We start from the raw sequence: 19177 nt of genomic DNA on the forward strand, positions 1-19177 counted from the left end.
CGTGCAGAGAAGAACATAACGTTCCAGAAGAAGGCTGAACATGGATACAATGATGCAAGTTTAGAGGTTCTGTGCATGAGTAACTTCTCAGGGTTCATACAGTTCTTATCCAGTTCTGCTGCTTCAGAGCAGCCAGTCAGGTGGCAGGCCCAAACGGGGCATACTCAGTTACCCAGGGATTTCAGTTACACAGTGATACATTGGAGAGAGAGGGCAGCGAGAGCAAAGTCAGTGTGTGGACAGATCCAGGCGGAAGGCCGAGCAGGAGGGGCTGAGGCAGTGAGAAGAGCAGGTAAGAGGGCAGGCGGGCCTGAGGGCATGGGGTGCTGACACCTGTGGTGATGAATTTACTTCCGGATCAGGGAAACCATAAGAGTTATTTTGTTGCTGCTTCTCCCCAACCCCCTTTTTACTTTTCTGATTTTCTGTCCCCTTCCCCCATCCCTTTTTGCAACTTCACCTCAAGTGCACAAATTCCAAGTAAAAGCCATAGGTCCTTCTCACCACTCCAATCCAACTGCTGCCTTCCAGTGCACCCCAGCACTCTCTTGCACCTCAATTTTGATTCCTCCCCATATCATTCATCCTATAGCAACAGAAAGGTTCCATCTGCTGGTGGTAGTGAACATGAAATTAGGGACTGGTACATAGAGGAAGCTGCATTTTGTTTCCACATGTGGACACAAATAGGGTGAATGGACATTTTAGAAAGAGGCAACCATATGTGAAAAGGCACAGATAGTGTAAAGGATTGTTTCATGAATTTTAGTGTACATTAACATTTCAGGAGCGGCTTAATAGATGTGCATATCCTTTGATTCTATCCCTAAAGATTTGATGCAAATGATCAGTGGACAATTATTTGAGAAACACTGGTCTACACTCCTCTCACTCAGGTGGGGACAGGATGTGTTGCAGGTAGGAGGAGATAAATATCTTCATATACTTCAGGGTTACCCTGAAAACTGGCCTTATCCAGGTGAATATTGTGCAAGAATTGGGAATTAGAAAGGTTATGATGATGTAGATGTCAGAGCAAAGAGTGACCCAGAGAGGAAAACTGTACCTATTACACATATAGAACTTACTCTTCTTTATATTACCTTACACCTTTACTATATTGTTATATTAACAGGCATTGCTGCGAGTGAGGTAGGAGAATAGGGTCTGGAGGCAGGGAACCCAAGGCCGTTTCACGCTGACTTCCTGGAATCAAACTGAAAAAGAAACCCTAACTTTCCACGCCTAAATAACAAAAGGAACAGAGGCTACTCCCTATACATACCCCTACTTTTTCTGTGTTCTCAGATGGGAAATTTAAAGTACCTCTGATTGGTTGCTTTTTGCAACCAGTCAGATGTTTGCATAGGAGTATAACTATGTAACTTCACTTCAGCCTCTGATTGGTTACTTTCTCCAACTAATCAGACTGATTGTGGGTCATCACTTCATTTACATGAGGTGAATGCCAAGTGGCCATTGGGAAACCTCCAGAGCATATTTGGACAGGAGGAGATTCTGGATCCGGGGCCCTTGAGTCGCTTCTGGGACCCGCTCCCACACTGTGGAGTGTACTTTCATTTTCAATAAATCCCTGCTTTTGTTCTTTCATTGCTTCATTCTTTCCTTGCTTTGCTATGTGTTTTGTCCAATTATTTGTTCAGAATGCCAAGAACCTGGACAAGTTGCAGTCAAGACCCTCTACTAGTAACACAAGAACAAATATTATCTCATTTAATCCAATCTTATCATAGTAACCACTAATATTATTAGCCCCATATTGTAGGTGAGGACATTGAGGCTTGGAGAGGTTATGATTTTGTCCAGAGTAAATGAATTATTAAGTGATCCCAAGTAGCTTGATTCCATATTCCATGTTCTTATTCACTTCCCAGAGATTGGAGAAATTCCAGGGATTGAGTAAAAGATTCTGCTAGTGATTGATAGAAATTTGATAAGCCTCACTTCCTTGCAGCACAGATGATGGGATATGACTATGGAACATCTGTTGAAGTTGGGTACCAGGAGTAAAACACTAAGCCAGCTGTCAGGAGTTTGGAGATTGATTTTGTGATTAGTGTCAAGGCCTGCTGAAAAGAACTGCTCCATAGGAGCAGGAAGGACCAGTGTAGGTCATCTTGATGTCATCTAGCAGCAGAGGAACAGTAAGGGTATCCATAACCAACAAGAAAAACTAAGGACCACAATCAACTTATTTTTCCTGGGACCAAGTAAGCATCACAAGTCTAATAGGATCCCATAGAGAAAGGAAGGAACTTTTGAAATTTTACTGATATTGAACTTTCCACAAGGCAAGTGTGTGTAGCTTGAACTCAAATGCAATTTGACTTAGGAAAATAAAGGAATGTGCCATACATTCCTCTTATGTTTCACAAAACAAGATAATATCCATTACCCAAGGCTGACAAAAGGAGAGGGCTTTCTACGCTCTGAGGGATGAGGTACCACAGATAGTAGACTGGCAACGCCTTAGAACTTAACACCGTCCCCAAGTCATAATGCAGTGTTCTTCTGTTTGTAGTGGTGGAGGGTGCATATTATAAACGTCTTAAACAAGGAGATAGAAGAAAAGGGATTTCCAGCTCTGACCAAGATAGAGTAGACCCATTCTTTCAAGGTCCTCCCTCTTCAAACTAAAGGACATAGCACAACTTTAAGAAGTCTCTGAAAGGTGAAAAGAAGCTGGATGAACAAAGGACCACAGAATTTGAGGAAATTCAGGGTAGTGAGTTCCCTGGGTGTCTTTATTGTGTCCCATATATCTTGGCCTGAAAGTTGCGGGCACCTCTAACCCAGAACAATGAATAGGCACAGATAATAAAAGCTCCAACAAAAGCCTGTTGTCCATAGGCAAAGGATCTGGAACACAGAGGTCTAATTACAGAAAACCTTTTTTTTTTTTTTTTTTTTTTTTTTTGGCAATACCCATCCTACTGCAGCTAAACATCAACAGAAAAACTATCCTACCTCACTCTACTACAGATTGTTTCAGTGTGTGGCCAAGTGGGGAGTTGATCTTCCATTCTCTCAATGACAGAAGTAGGTGTTATACTACTTGCAGGGGTAGTGTCAATGTGGTCCAGTAGTAAACTCAGCCTCCACACACCTGGTCAGCAAGGAAAAGGTTTGAGAAGTGCCTCATCACCACTATGCTTCACACCCCTCCTCTTTGCCAGTGTCAGTAAAGCTCAGTGACAAGCTGATCTTCCAATCACATTTAGTATCAATGAGTCTGAATAAAGCAGTAAGATTCAGAGCTAGTCAGTTCTCCACTCTTCCTGACTACTGGTGTCAGCAGGAGCTGAACCTGTACACACACTCAGCAGGAAAAAAGACTGAATAAGGAGGTGGGAAGCAGGGTTAAGTCTTGCTCCAAAGAAATAATGAAATACATACACCTACAGATTCAAGAAACGAAGTGAACACATATAGCATAAGCCCAAATAAATCCACACCAAGACACATTATAATTAAATCTCTGAAAAAAAATCATAAAATAAAACAGAGAAATGGCACATTAACTACAGGGCAAAACCAGATCAAATGACGCCAGATTTCTTACCTGAAACCACAAGGCCAGAAGGAAGTGCTGAAGTAAAACGTGCCAACCACACATTCCACATGTAGCAAAATTATTCAGGAATGGGGTGAAATACAGACATCCTCAGATGAAGGAAAACAAAGAATTTGTTGCCAAAAAATAAAAAATAAAAAAAACCCGCTACCCTTGAAAAATGGCTAAAGGAAGTTGTCTAAGCAGAAAGGTAATCATGAAAGACAACTTGGAATTTTAAAAGGAGAAGAAGAATATCAAATGGGTAAAAACACAATTAAACATAATAGGATTTTCTACTTCTCATGAGTTTCTAAAATCATATTTGATGATTGAAGGAAAATTTATGACACTACCTGATATGGTACTCAATGTATGTAGAAGGAATATTTAAGAAAGTGATATTTTAAAGTATGGGAAATAAAAGGACTTTATAGAAAGTAAGGTCTATCCACCTCATTCAAAGTGTTAAAACACTGACAACAGTATACTATGATAAATTACATTTGTATATATTGATACCTAGAGCAATTACAAAAATACAAATTGATATACTCAGAAATGCTGTAAAAATGAAGATAGAACCCAAGAAAAAGGGGGATTTCAAATAACCCACAGGAAGGTGAGAAAGAAGAAATAGAGAAAACAGAAAACAAATTAGTGGCAGACTTAAACCCAAACATATCAAAACTTACCATAAGTATAAATTGTCTAAGTATACTAATCAAAAGACAGAAATTGGCAGAGTAGATTAAAAAGCAAACATGATTCAAAGACATGCTATCAATAAGTAACCTCCAAAACTATGACATCGATAGTCTAAAAGTAAAAGGATAGAAAAACATATGATGTATGCATTAATCACAGAAATCAGGAAAGGCTATAGAAATGTCAGATAAAATGGACTTCAAAGTGAAGAAGATTACAAGATTCAAAGAGGTGCATTACATAATTTTAGAAGGATCAATCCATAAAGAAGACATAACAATCCTAAATGTTTATGTTCCAAACTAAAGAGACTTCTGAATAAAATGAAATAAAAATGAGTATAATTAAAAGGAGACATAGACAAATCAATATCCTACTCTCAGTAACTGATAGAACTACTAACCAGAAAATAAGCATGCATGTAGAAGAACTTAATAATCCAATCAACTGGATCTAGTTGACATATATAATACACTCTACTCAACAATAGCAGAACACGCATTATGTTTTTCAAACACACATGGAACATTCACAAAGATAGACCATATTCTAAGCCTTAAAACAACCTTAACAAATTTTAAGTATTGAAACCACAGTGTATGTTCTTTGCCCATAATAAAATCAAATAGAAAAACAATAAATCTGTAAGGACTAAACAACATGCTTCTAAATAATCTCTGGGTCAAAGAGGAAAGTCTCAATGGAAATGAAATAATGTATAGAATTCAGTGAAAGTAAAAGCACAACATATGAAAATATGTACCACACAGTGCTGAAAGGGAAATTTGTAGCATTAAATGCTTACATTAGAAACAAAGGTCTCAGGGAATATAAGTTCTTATTTCAAGAAACTAAAGCAGATAAGAGCAAAATTCATTCAAGACAAGCGGGAGGAGAGAATTAATAAAGATATAAGCAGAAATGAATTTAATTGAAAACAAAAAAAAAATGGGGATAATCAATGAACCTAAGAGTTGATTCTTCAAAAAAATAATATTAATAGCCACCTAGCAAGACTGACAGAATGGAAGAAAGAAAACACAAATTACTGGCATCAGGAATGAAATAGAAGACATCACTATAGGCCCTGCAGACATGAAGCGATAATAAGGGAATATTATGAGCACTGTTACTATTAAAGAAATTGAAGTAATACTTTAAAATCTCCCCCTAAAAAGTCACCTCCATACACAAATACTTTCACTGGAGAAATCTACCAAACTTTTAAAGAAGACTTAACACCAAATTTACACAATCTCTCCCAGAAAATTATAAAAGGAGATGTCTTAGTCTGCTCAGGCTGCCATAACAAAATAACATAGACTGGGGGGCTTAAACAACATAATTTTCTCACATTTCCGGAAGCCAGAAGGTGCCAGAAAGGTAGGTTTAATTCTGAGGTCCCTTTTCTTGACTTATATATAGCTGCCTTCTCACAGTGTGCTCACATGACCTATTTTTTGTTTGAGGGCTGAGAGACATCTTTTCCTCTTCTTATACAGCCACCAATACTGTCACATTAGGAGTCCATCCTTATGACCTCATTTAACTTTATTTACTTTCTTAAGGGTTCCCTCTTCACATACAGTCACATTGGGTATTAGGACTTCAACATCATAAATTGTGGAGAGACACAATGCAGTCCATAGCAGGAGGGAATATTGTCCAATGAATTTTAGTTAGCTAGTAATTCTCAACAAAATATTAGCAAATTGAATCCAGCAAGCTATAAAAGGAATTATACAGCATGACCAATTTGGATTTATTCCATGTATGCAAGTCTGGTTCAACATTAGAAAATCAAACAGTGTAAACTACCATCTCAACAATATTTTGTAAATAATATGATCATATCAACTGACACAGGAATAACATTTAACAAAATCCAACCCCCATTTGTAATTTAAAACTCTCAGCAAACTGGGAATAAAGGAGAACTTCATCAACTTTATAAAGAACATGAACAAAAACTTACATCAAATATCATATTTGAAGGTGAGAAATTAGATTCCTTATGTCTAAGATCAGAAACAACGCAAGGATTTTTTGCTTTCACCACTTTTACCCAACTGTAACTGGAATTTTTACCCAGTGTAATATGAGGCAAGAAAAAGAAATAAGAGCCCTACAGATAGGAAAGAAAGACATGAAACTGTCTCTACTTGCAGATGTAATGATTACCTATGTAGAAAATCCCAAGAAATCTAAAAAAGAAAAACAAAAATTTTAGAACTAATAAGTCAGGTCAACCAGTTCATAGGATGCAAAGTGAATGCGCAGAAATCAGCTTCATTTCTATATATTGACAATGAACAAATGAAGAATGACATTAAAAACAAAATACCATTTAAATCACATAAATAAAATGAAATAATTACATGTAAATTTACCAAAAACATGTACAGGCAGGATCTGTATGCTGAAAAGTACAAAATAATAATGAATGAAATCAATTAAGACCTAAATACATGCCACGTTTATGCATTGGAAGACACAACATATTAAATATGTCAACATTCCTGACTGATTTATAGTTTTAGAGCAATTGCTATCAATATCTCAGCAGGGTATTTTTGGAGCTTGTTCTAAAATTGATATGGAAAGGCACAGGCCCTAGAATAGCTAAAGTAATCTTGAATAAGGTGAAAACATCACTCTACACCACATTAAGTCCTACTACATAGCCACAATAATCAATACAGTGTGATATTAGCACAGTGATAGATACATCCAAAAATTGAATAAATAACCCAGAAGTAGACACACAATAATGCACCTAGCTGACTTTTGACAAAGGTACAAAGGCAATTTCAATAAACAGCTGGAGAAACTGAACATCTATCGGCAAAAAAAAAAAAAAAAATGAACCTTGACCCAAACCTCACTTCTTAAACAAATTCAGTAAAGTTGCAGGATACAAGATCGACATACAAAAATCAGGAGCATTTCTATATGCCAGCAGTGGACAATTCAGGGTAATTTTTAGACATCAGTTCTAATAGTTTTTTGTTGGAGTGCAAATATAAGATCATATCATCTGCAAACAAATTTGACTTCTTCCTTTCCGATTTGGATGCCCTTTATTTCTTTCTCTAGTCTAACTCCTCTAGCTAGGAATAGATTCCACACAGATTTAAAACATAAAATCATAAATCTCTTAGAAAAAAAGCACAGATTAAAATCTTTGAGATATACATCTAGGCAAAGAGTCCATAGACTTAGACGCAAAAGATTCATCCTTAAAAGGAAAAACTGATAGATTGAACTTCATCAAAATTGTAAGTTTTTACTCTGCGAAAAATCCTCTTAAGAGGACTAAAGGACAAGCTATGGCCTGGGAGAAAATGTATGAAAACTGTATACGGAACAAAGGACTCATGTCTTGAATATATAAGTATTCTTAAAACTCTCAAAACATCAAGCCTGTAATCCCAGCACTTTGGGAGGCTGAGGCGGGCAGATTGCCTGAGGTCAGGAGTTCGAGACCAGGCTGGCCAATATGGTGAAACAGTCTCTACTGAAAATACAACATTAGGCAGGCGTGGTGGTGGGCATCTGTAGTCCCAGTTACTCGGGAGGCTGAGGCAGGAAAATTGTTTGAGCCCGGGAGGCAGAGGTCGCAGTGACCCAAGGTCAGGCTGCACTCCCACTCAGACAACAGAGCAAGACACCGTCTAAAACAAACAAACAAAAAACAAAAAATCAATTAGAAAATGGGTAAATGACAAAAACGGGCATTTAATTAAAGAGGAGTTTCAAGAGTTCTTATATAATCAAGACTCTAGTCCGTTGTTGAGGATACAGTTTTCATACATTTCCTCCTAGTCTATGGTTTGATCTGTCTTAAATAAATTACAACATTATCTTCACACAAAGTCCCACATCTGGATGTTTATAGCAGCTCTATTTGTAATAGCCAAAATCTGGAAACAACCTTGATCTCCTTCAATGGATGAATAATTAAACAAACGTGCTTTATCCATATATTGTCTACTGCTCAACAGTCAAAAAGGGCACACTGTCAATGCATGCTACCACTAAGATGAATCTCAACGGAACTATGTTGATTTAAAAAATGCCAGTATCAGAAGGTTAAACACAGTATGATTCCATTAATATAAAATTCTGGAAATGACTAATTTATAGAACTAGAGAACAAGTTAGTGGTTACAGGGGTTAAGGAGGGGAGTGGGAGTCAGAGGGAAGTGGGTTTATCTATAAAAGGGTCATAGTATCTCTCTAGTGATGGAAATGTTCTATAGCTTATTTTATCAATGCCAGTATTCTGATGATGATATTTTAACATAGCTTTTTTTTTTAGACGGAGTCTCGCTCTGTCGCCCAGGCTGTAGTGTGCCCAGGCTAGAGTGCGGTGGCGCAATCTCGGCTCACTGCAAGCTCCGCCTCCCGGGTTCACGCCATTCTCTTGCCTCAGCCTCCCAAGTAGCTGGGACTCCAGGCGCCTGCCACCACGCCCAGCTAATTTTTTGTGTTTTTAGTAGAGATGGGGTTTCACCATATTAGACAGGATGGTCTCGATCTCCTGACCTCGTGATCCAACCGCCTGTAGCTGCCAAATATATAGCTATTTTTTAATTGTGGAAAACTGGGTAAAGTGTATACTGGATCTCTATATTACTTCTAAACATTGTATATAAATACAATTTTTTTCAAAATTTAAAAAATTGTTTGAAAATCATTAAGAAAGAAACCATGTTTTCTTCTAGGGTTTTCATGGTTTTTGGTCTAACATTTATGTCTTTAATGCATCTCGAATTAATTTTTGTATAAGGTGTAAGGAAGGGATAAAGTTTCAGCTTTCTACATATGGCCAGTCAGTTTTCCCGGCACCATTTATTAAATAGGTAATCCTTTCCCCATTTCTTGTTTTTGTCAGGTTTGTCAAAGATCGGATGGTTGTAGATGTGTGGTATTATTTCTGAGGGCTCTGTTCTGTTCCATTGGTCTATATCTCTGTTTTGGTACCAGTACCATGATGTTTTGGTTACTGTAGCCTTGTAGTATAGTTTGAAGTCAGGTAGCATGATGCCTCCAGCTTTGTTCTTTTGGCTTAGGATTGTCTTGGCAACGCGGGCTCTTTTTTGGTTCCATATGAAATTTAAAGTAATTTTTTCCAATTCTGTGAAGAAAGTCATTGGTAGCTTGATGGGGATGGCATTGAATCTATAAATTACCTTGGGCAGTATGGCCATTTTCACGAGATTGATTCTTCCTATCCATGAGCATGGAATGTTCTTCCATTTGTTTGTGTCCTCTTTTATTTCATTGAGAAGTGGTTTGTAGTGCTCCTTGAAGAGGTCCTTCACATCCCTTGTAAGTTGGATTCCTAGATATTTTATTCTCTTTGAAGCAATTGTGAATGGGAGTTCATTCATGATTTGGCTCTCTGTTTGTCTGTTATTGGTGTATAGGAATGCTCGTGATTTTTGCACGTTGATTTTGTATCTGGAGACTTTGCTGAAGTTGCTTATGAGCTTAAGGACATTTTGGGCTGAGATGATGGGGTTTTCTAGGTATACAATCATGTGATCTGCAAACAGGGACAATTTGACTTCCTCTTTTCCTAATTGAATATCCTTTATTTCTTTCTCCTGCCTGACTGCCCTGGCCAGAACTTCCAACACTATGTTGAATAGGAGTGGTGAGAGAGGGCATCCCTGTCTTGTGCCAGTTTTCAAAGGGAATGCTTCCAGCTTTTGCCCATTCAGTATGATATTGACTGTGGGTTAGTCATAAATAGCTCTTATTATTTTGAGATACATCCCATCAATACCTAGTTTATTGAGAGTTTTTAGCATGAAGGGCTGTTGAATTTTGTCAAAGGCCTTTTTTGCATCTATTGAGATAATTATGTGGTTTTTGTCATTGGTTCTGTTTATATGATGGATTACATTTATTGATTTGCATGTATTGAACAAGTCTTGCATTCCAGGGATGAAGCCAATTTGATCGTGGTGGATAAGCTTTTTGATGTGCTGCTGGATTCAATTTGCCAGTATTTTATTGAGGATTTTTGCATCAATGTTCATCAGGGATATTGGTCTAAAATTCCCTTTTTTTGTTGTATCTCTGCCAGGGTTTGGTATCAGGATGATTCTGGCCTCATAAAATGAGTTATGGAGGATTCCCTCTTTTTCTATTGATTGGAATAGTTTCAGAAGGAATGGTACCAGCTCCTCTTTGTACCTCTGGTAGAATATGGCTGTGAATCCATCTGGTCCTGGAGTTTTTTGGTTGGTAGGCTATAATTATTGCCTCTATTTCAGAGCCTGTTATTGGTCTCTTCAGGGATTCCACTTCTTCCTGGTTTAGTCTTGGGAGGGTGTATGTGTCCAGGAAATTATCCATTTCTTCTAGGTAGAGGTGTTTTGTGTATTTGTGTAGAGGTGTTTATAATATTCTCTGATGGTAGTTTGTATTTCTGTAGGATCGGTAGTAATATCCCCTTTATCATTTCTTATTGCATCTATTTGATTCTTCTCTCTTTTCTTCTTTATTAGTCTTGCTAGGGATCTATCAATTTTGTCAACCTTTTCAAAAAACCAGCTCCTGGATTCACTGATATTTTGAACTTTTTTTGTGTCTCTATCTCCTTTAGTTCTGCTCTGATCTTACTTATTTCTTGCCTTCTGCTAGCTTTTGAATGTGTTTGCTCTTGCTTCTCTAGTTCTTTTAATTGTGCTGTTAGGGTGTCAATTTTAGATCTTTCCTGCTTTCTCTTGTGGACATTTAGTGCTATAAATTTCCCTCTACACACTGCTTTAAATGTGTCCCAGAGATGCTGGTATGTTGTGTCTTTTTTCACATGGGTTTCAAAGAACATCTTTATTTCTGCCTTCATTTTGTTATATACCCAGTAGTCATTCAGGGGCAAATTGTTCAGTTTCCATGTAGTTGAGTGGTTTTGAGTGAGTTTCTTAATTGTAAGTTCTAGTTTCATTGCACTGTGGTCTGAGAGACAGTTTGTTATAATTTCTGTTCTTTTACATTTGCTGAGGAGTGCTTTACTTCCAACTAGGCAATACCATTCAGGACATAGGCATGGGCAAGGACTTCATGAATAAAACACCAAAATAAATGGCAACAAAAAGCAAAATTGACAAATGGGATCTAATTAAACTAAAGAGCTTCTTCACAGCAAAAGAAACTACCATCAGAGTGAACTGGCAGCCTACAGAATGGGAGAAAATTGTTACAATCTACCCATCTGACAAAGGGCTAATATCCAGAATCTACAAAGAACTTAAACAAATTTACAAGAAAAAAATCAAACAACCCCATCAAAAACTGGGCAAAGGATATGAACAGACATTTCTCAAAAGAAGACATTTATGCAGCCAACAGACACATGAAAAAATGTTCATCATCACTGGCCGTCAGAGAAATGCAAATCAAAACCACAATGAGATACCATCTCACACCATTTAGAATGGCGATCATTAAAAAGTCAGGAAACAACAGGTGCTGGAGAGGATGTGGAGAAATAGGAACACTTTTACCCTGTTGGTAGGTCTGTAAACTAGTTCAACCATTGTGGAAGACAGTGTGGCGATTCCTCAAGGATCTAGAACTAGAAATACCATTTGACTCAGCCATCCCATTACTGAGTATGTACCCAAAGGATTATAAATCATGCTGCTATAAAGACACATGCACACGTATGTTTATTGTGGCACTATTCACAGTAACAAAGACTTGGAACCAACCCAAATGTCCATCAATGACAGACTGGATTAAGAAAATGTGGCACACATACACCATGGAATATTATGCAGCCATAAAAAAGGATGAGTTCCTGTCCATTGTAGGGACATGGATGAAGCTGGAAACCATCATTCTGAGCAAACTATCGCAAGGACAGAAAACCAAACACTGCATGTTCTCACTCATAGGTGGGAATTGAACAATGAGAACACTTGGACACAGGGTGGGGAACATCACACACTGGGGCCCTGTCATGGAGTGAGGAGAAAGCGGAGGGATAGCATTAGGAGTTGTTCCTAATGTAAATGACGAGTTCATGGGTGCAGCACACCAACATGGCACATGTATACCAATGTGACAAACCCGCACGTTGTGCACATGTACCCTAGAACTTAAAGTATATTAAAACAAAGGAATAAATCATGTGATGTATATAAATATGAAGTTATATTGTTATCAAGACAGAAAATTAAAAAAAAAACTATAAGCACCCTTCTGTCAGTAGGCCTAATGTTAACATACAAGACTCTGTGCCTTCAATTGTGAGGCCTCATTTTTTGACTTGGCAGAGACCATTAGAACATTTGAGTGCTAGAAACAGAAAAATATAGTGCAGTGCCATTCTGCTTCCTTCGCACTCTTCACTCCACCATATACAACTGCCAGGTACTGAATATAAATTAACAGAAACAGCTTGTTTAGCATTACAGACACCTCGTAAGTATATCTAAGGAGGCTGCAAGCTAATAACTTCAGCGAGGTGCTGGAATCATGATTCTTTAGACCAGAAGTAATCAAATTTAATAAATATCATTGAAAATTACCCTCCTAAAATGTATGGTTTAAGAAATGTCTTTGAGCTAAACATATTGTTTTGTTTCAATATATATCATTATTATTTTAAAATTTGATTATTCTTGGTGATGCAGTCATTCAAATATTTGGTTTTATGTTCAGTCTTTTTTTAAAGTTTATTATTTTTCCCATGTCTGGATTAAGTGGCTTTCATAGCTGAAAAAGACACTTCATGAAGTTACATAGGTTTAATTAGAAGAAGAGTATTATTGACTGAGTGCAGTAAATTATTATTCACATTTTAATCCCACCTACCAATTATGCATACACTTTGAAAAGAAACACTGCTAATAAAGTTTCAACTTCTTTGAAGCCCATTAGTTGTTCCTGCAAATTTATGGGTCAGCATTGCAGTTTGTACTTTTATGAAAGATTTGATATTGCTGGGCATGGTGGCTCACTCCTGTAATCCCAGCACTTTGGGAGGTGGAGGCAGGCGGATCACTTTAGCCAAGAGTTTGAGACCAGCCTGGGAAATATGGCGAAACCCTACCTCTACTAAAAATACAAAAATTAGCAGGCCTTGGTGGTGCATGACTGTAGTCCCACCTACTCCAGAGTCTGAGGTGGGAGGATCACTTGAGTCCAGGAGACAGAGGTTGCGGTGAGCAGAGATTGTGCCACTGCACTCCAGCCTGGGTGACACAGCGAAACTCTGTCTCAAAAGGAAAAAAAAAAAAAAAAAAAAAAAAAAAAGGTATCTACTACAGCACTTCATTTGGAATATTTTATAAACAGTTTAGAAACACTGTTTCTAAAGGATGAGTTCATGTCCTTTGCAGGGACATAGATGAAGCTGGAAACCATCATTCTCAGCAAACTAACACAAGAACAGAAAACCAAACACCGCATGTTCTCACTCATAAGTGGGAGTGGAACAATGAGAACACATGGACACAGGGAGGGGAATATCACACACCCGGGCCTGTCGGGGGGTGGGGGCTAGGGGAAGGATAGCATTAGGAGAAACACCTGATGTAGCTGACTGGTTGATGGGTGCAGCAAAACACCACGGCCATGGCACGTGTATACCTATGTAAGAAGCGTGTATGTTCTGCACATGTATCTCACAACTTAAAGTAAAATATTCATAAGAAGAAGAATTGCTTGAACCTGGGAGGCTGAGGTTGCCGTGAGCTGGCATTGTGCCACTGCATTCCAGCCTGGGCAACAGAACAAGATTCTGTCTCAAAAAAAAAAAAAAAGAAAAGAAAAGAAAAGAAAAGAAAAGAAAAGAAAAGAAAGAAACCAAGATCTGGGGTTGCATGATATCTTATGTTCTTTTCCTAATGTTACTTCATAATAAAAAGTGAAAAAAATTTTTTTAAAAGTGTCTTATTTAGCTCCATTCCCCTGAAATTGCTTTCGGTAAAACTGGAAAACCAATACTTATGTCCTCTTACACAATGGGTTCATATATGCCTCCTGCAGTCACCCTGTGTTTAATGTTCAGCATCACCACCTGTTTGCTGTGTGACCTCATCAAAACACTCAACCACTCTGGAAAAAAAAAAAAAAAAGAAACACTTTCCAAAGTTGTTTTTTAACATGCTCATGATGATAGGTTTTTTTTTTTTTTTTAAGTTATACACTCTAGTTGTACTCAGAAGAAAAATCATATAAAGATAAAAACATTTTAAATAGTTCTTTTCAAAATTCCCTCTTTATAACAAAACATTTTGTTCAAAATCAGAATTTACTCTTTGGTAAATTATCAATGTCTAGAAGGGTCAGATTAAGTGTTTTTATTTTTTGGTTTTGTTTTCAAAAAATCTATTAACATGATATTGAAAACCAGTTGTCATTAAAGAAAAAGTGGACAAATTTGATACAATTGTTTTTTTTAACAAAATACAAATATATAATACATCTTTAAGTTACTGTAAATCTATTAGCATGGAAAAATCTTCATCAGTGATATTCAGTACAGTAGCCCCAACTTATCAGAGGGAGAACTGTTCTAAGGCACACAGTGAGCAGATGCCTGAAACTGTGCATAGGACCAAACCATATTGTCCCTCAGTTTCTCAGGGGGATTGGTTACAGAACCCGGTGGGGATACCAAAATGTGAGCATGTTCAAGTATGTTACACAAAATAGTGTAGTATTTGCATTTGACATGTACACATACTCTCATATACTTTGAATCCTGCATAGATTACTTATAATACGTAATGTAATGTAAATGCTATGTAAAAAGTTGTTTTACTGAATTATTTAAGGAATAATGACAAGAAAAAAATCTGTACATGTTCAGTACGGATGGAATTTTTTGTGAATATTTTCAATCCAAGCTTGGCTGAATCCATGGATGTGGAACCCATAGATATGGAGGGCTGACTGTATTTACAATTTTTAAAAGTCTGATAACCGAGAAGACTACTAAATGACTAACAGGTGGTTAGCATAGAAAGTGTGGATACATCAAACAAAGGGATGATTCACTTTCAGGCAAGATGGAGTGGCAAGGGGCAAGATTTCATCACACTACTCAGAATGGAATGTAATTTTAAACTTTTGCATCACTTACTTCTGGAATTTTCCATTTAATATTTTTGGGCCATACTTGACCATGGGTAACTGAAATCATGGAAAATGAAAATGTGGATAAGAGAGGGCTACTCTCTTACATAAACTGCATATATCAAAATGGGTGTAAAGTGCTATCATCTAATCTTCTGACTCAGGGTGCTTCTCTAACCCTTTGTATAACAGACTGACAAATGGATCTAGTGAGATTGCCTATCTGTATATTAAATAGTAAAGCTTAATTTCATTTTCTAATGTATAAAAAATTGAATATAGTCAACAGTGAGCAGTAACTTAGGTTGAGTTCTGTAGAAGCAGGGCCTGAGATGAGAATTTTTGTTCAAGTGAAATAAGATTTCTAGCTAAAATACAAGGTGCCCAGTTAAATTTGAATTTCAGATAAACAGTGATTAATTTTATAGTGCGTATATGTCCCAAATATTTCATGTGACATATTTATACTAAAAATTATTCCTTCTTTGCTCGAAACTAAAATTTTAATAAGTGTGCAGTATTTTTATTTGCTAACTATGACAACACTATATGTGATTTATTAAGAAAGTGCTCTTAGGTAAGACATATAAAGGCATAAGGGAAACAGGATAGGGCAGAGGAAGAAGCTCTGCACAAATGTGAGTTCATTCACCCTGTCTTCAATTCCTTAGGAGGATTTAGAATGAGTGTTACCACCAAAGTTGTCTTGGGGAGGACACAACAATCCAGTCATTTTCGGTGAGGTGCCCCTCCTAAGCCCAGGGAAATTCTCAAGAGAAAGTTGCAGCTGTGAGCAATTGACATAGTAACAGCCAGGTAACTGGGGGATGGGTGAACCAGCTCGCTAAGGAGGAACTTGGCAGGGCACTAAGAGTATCTATTAGAAGAGGACTCTGGAAACATGGCAACCTGAATATGGTTCCCTTCCCCTGACCTCCAAACTATGTCTGAGTCAGATGTCTACTGGAGTCTATAGGCAGCTATACTCTTTGAGTCTCACCAGAGAGAACTGGTATCTTCGTAAGCCACCATTTTGTCTTATTGTTTTTATAGCAAAATATAATGTCAGCTGACACAGATATAAAAATAAAACAAAATCTTGAAAGAAAGTCTAATAGAGTAGATGTAGAATCACATTCAATCTAAGTGGTCGAGAGTAACCTTCACTATATACACTCAACAATACAAAAGCTGAAAAATAAATTTTGTGTAACAAAACCATTAGACAAATGATAGTTTTGGAAAACATTGTACTGAATACATCAAACGAAACGCTGAAGTCTATAATACGTAAATGTGTCTTAACACACTGACAAGAAAAAGACCAAACAACCAAAGAGTAAAAAAGGACAAAGGATATAAATAGCCAACAAATATATGAAAAAATCTTTCACATTCACCAATAGAAATATTCAAAGTAAATTCAAAATAAAGTACCATTTCATTTATAAGACACATAAAAATGTATAAAGAATAATAACACGGTGGCTCAAGCCTGTAATCCCAGCACTTTGGGAGGCCGAGACGGGCGGATCACGAGGTCAGGAGATCGAGACCATCCTGGCTGACACGGTGAAACCCCGTCTCTACTTTAAAAATACAAAAAACTAGCCGGGCGAGGTGGCGGCGCCTGTAGTCCCAGCTACTCGGGAGGCTGAGGCAGGAGAATGGCGTGAACCCGGGAGGCGGAGCTTGCAGTGAGCTGAGATCCGGCCACTGCACTCCAGCCTGGGCGGCAGAGCGAGACTCCGTCTCAAAAAAAAAAAAAAAAAAAGAAGAATAACATCTGTTGCTATCAAGGATGCAAAAAAAATTCTCTGATATATTGCTGGTGGAAATATAAGATATTATCACCTTTTGGGGGGACACAATCTAGCCCATCTACTGAAATTAAAAATACATATAGTCTTCTACCTAGTAATCTCACCTCTAGGAATCTACCCAATAAAATAAAACCTCCGTTACATAGAAAACTGTATCAGCCAAAATGATGACTGCAGAACTTTTCAAAAGTGGTAAAAAGATGATAATAATAAATAAAAATAAATAAAACTTCTGGAAGCAAAGTGAATTTCCCTCAGTGGAGAAATGATTGAATGTATGATACTATAGTCACAATATAGAATATTATGCAACCATTAACAAATATGTATTTGAGCTCTGGTAGTTGACCCAGATAAATTTTCAGTACACATTGTTGAGTGAGAAAAGCAAGATGCTAAAAGCGTGTACACAGTGATACCAGTTTTAGAAACAAACTGACCAATTCCCTGTGAGTGTGTGTGTATGAGTGTGTGTGTGTGTGTGTGTGTGTGTGTGTGTATAAGATGTATGGCAAAGACATTTTTTTCCTTTTGAATTCTCCTTTCTTCTTATAAGGCTGTCACATGAGATTTTTGGGTTTTGTTTTTGAGCTTTTAGGGTTTTCTTTTTCAGACATGGTCTAATTTTGTCAACCAGGCTGGAGTGCAATGGCATGATCATAGCACGCTGTATCCTAAAATTCCTGGTTCAAGCAATCCTTCCACCTCAGTCTCCCAAGTAGCTAGGACTAAAGTGACACACAAACATGTCTAGCTATTTTTTTTTTTTAATTTTTACTTTTGTAGAGATGAGTCTCACTATATTGGCCAGGCTGGTCTGAAACTCCTGGCCTCCAGCCTTCTTCCCACCTCAGCTTCCCAAAGTGTTGGATGACACATGTAAGCCACTCGGCATGGTTTCACATGAGATTTTAGAGGTTGGCATCATTGCAGCCATCTTACTAAAATGAAGGAAAAAGAAAGAGTTATCCATGTGGCCTTAAAATGTCATTGAATCAATGAAGCAACTCTAAAACTGCCTTACTACTTCCAGCTCTCTTCTTAAGTGATATAATTAAATTTCTTACTTGTCTAAGACACTATTAAATGGGTGTTCTGTTAGTTGCAGCCAAGAGCATTGCTGAGTGATACAGATCTATATCTGGAATGTGTTTCTTGGGGGTAGGCAAAGGAGCTGATATGGGCAAAGGAGAGAGAAAGAGATAGGGGTGAGACAAGCAAAAAAGGAAGAAATATATATACCACAAAAACATAGCATATACGATATGATTACATTTGTATGCTTATTTAAAGTTATATATATAGTATTATTTAAAGTTACATATATATAGTATTAATGTAGTTTTAAATTAAAAGAAAGTAATATTACAAATTAAATGCTTAGTGTTTTATTTGGTAACTCAGTGGATTGTCTTGCAACACTGCTTTGGAGATGTGGTCTAATGCAGGGGTCCCCAAGTCCTGGACTGCTGACTGGTACCAGTTAATGGCCTATTAGGAATCAGGCCACACAGCAGGAGGTGAGCGAGTCAGCAGGCAAGCCAGAACTACCACTTGACCTCCGCCTCCTGCCAGATCAGTGAAGGCATTGAATTCTCTCTCTCTTTTTCATTTTTTTGAGATGGAGTTTCTCTCTTTTCGCCCAGGCTGGAGTGCAATGGCGCAATCTTGACTCACTGCAACCTCCACGTCCCATGTTCAAGCAGTTCTCCTCCTGCCTCAGCCTCCCGCGTAGCTGGGATTACAGGCACCCACCACCACGTCCAGCAAATTTTTGTATTTTTAGTAGAGACGGGGTTTCACCATGTTGGCCAGGCTGATCTTGAACTCCTGACCTCAGGTGATCCGCCTACCTTGGCCTCCCAGTGTGCTGGGATTACAAGCGTGAGCCACCATGCCTGGCCAGCATTGAAATCTCATAGGAGCAGGAACTCTATTGTGAACTGCTCATGCAAGGGATCTAGGGTGC

This window comes from Theropithecus gelada, chromosome X (assembly GCF_003255815.1).
Source record: "Theropithecus gelada isolate Dixy chromosome X, Tgel_1.0, whole genome shotgun sequence".
NCBI lineage: Eukaryota > Metazoa > Chordata > Mammalia > Primates > Cercopithecidae > Theropithecus > Theropithecus gelada.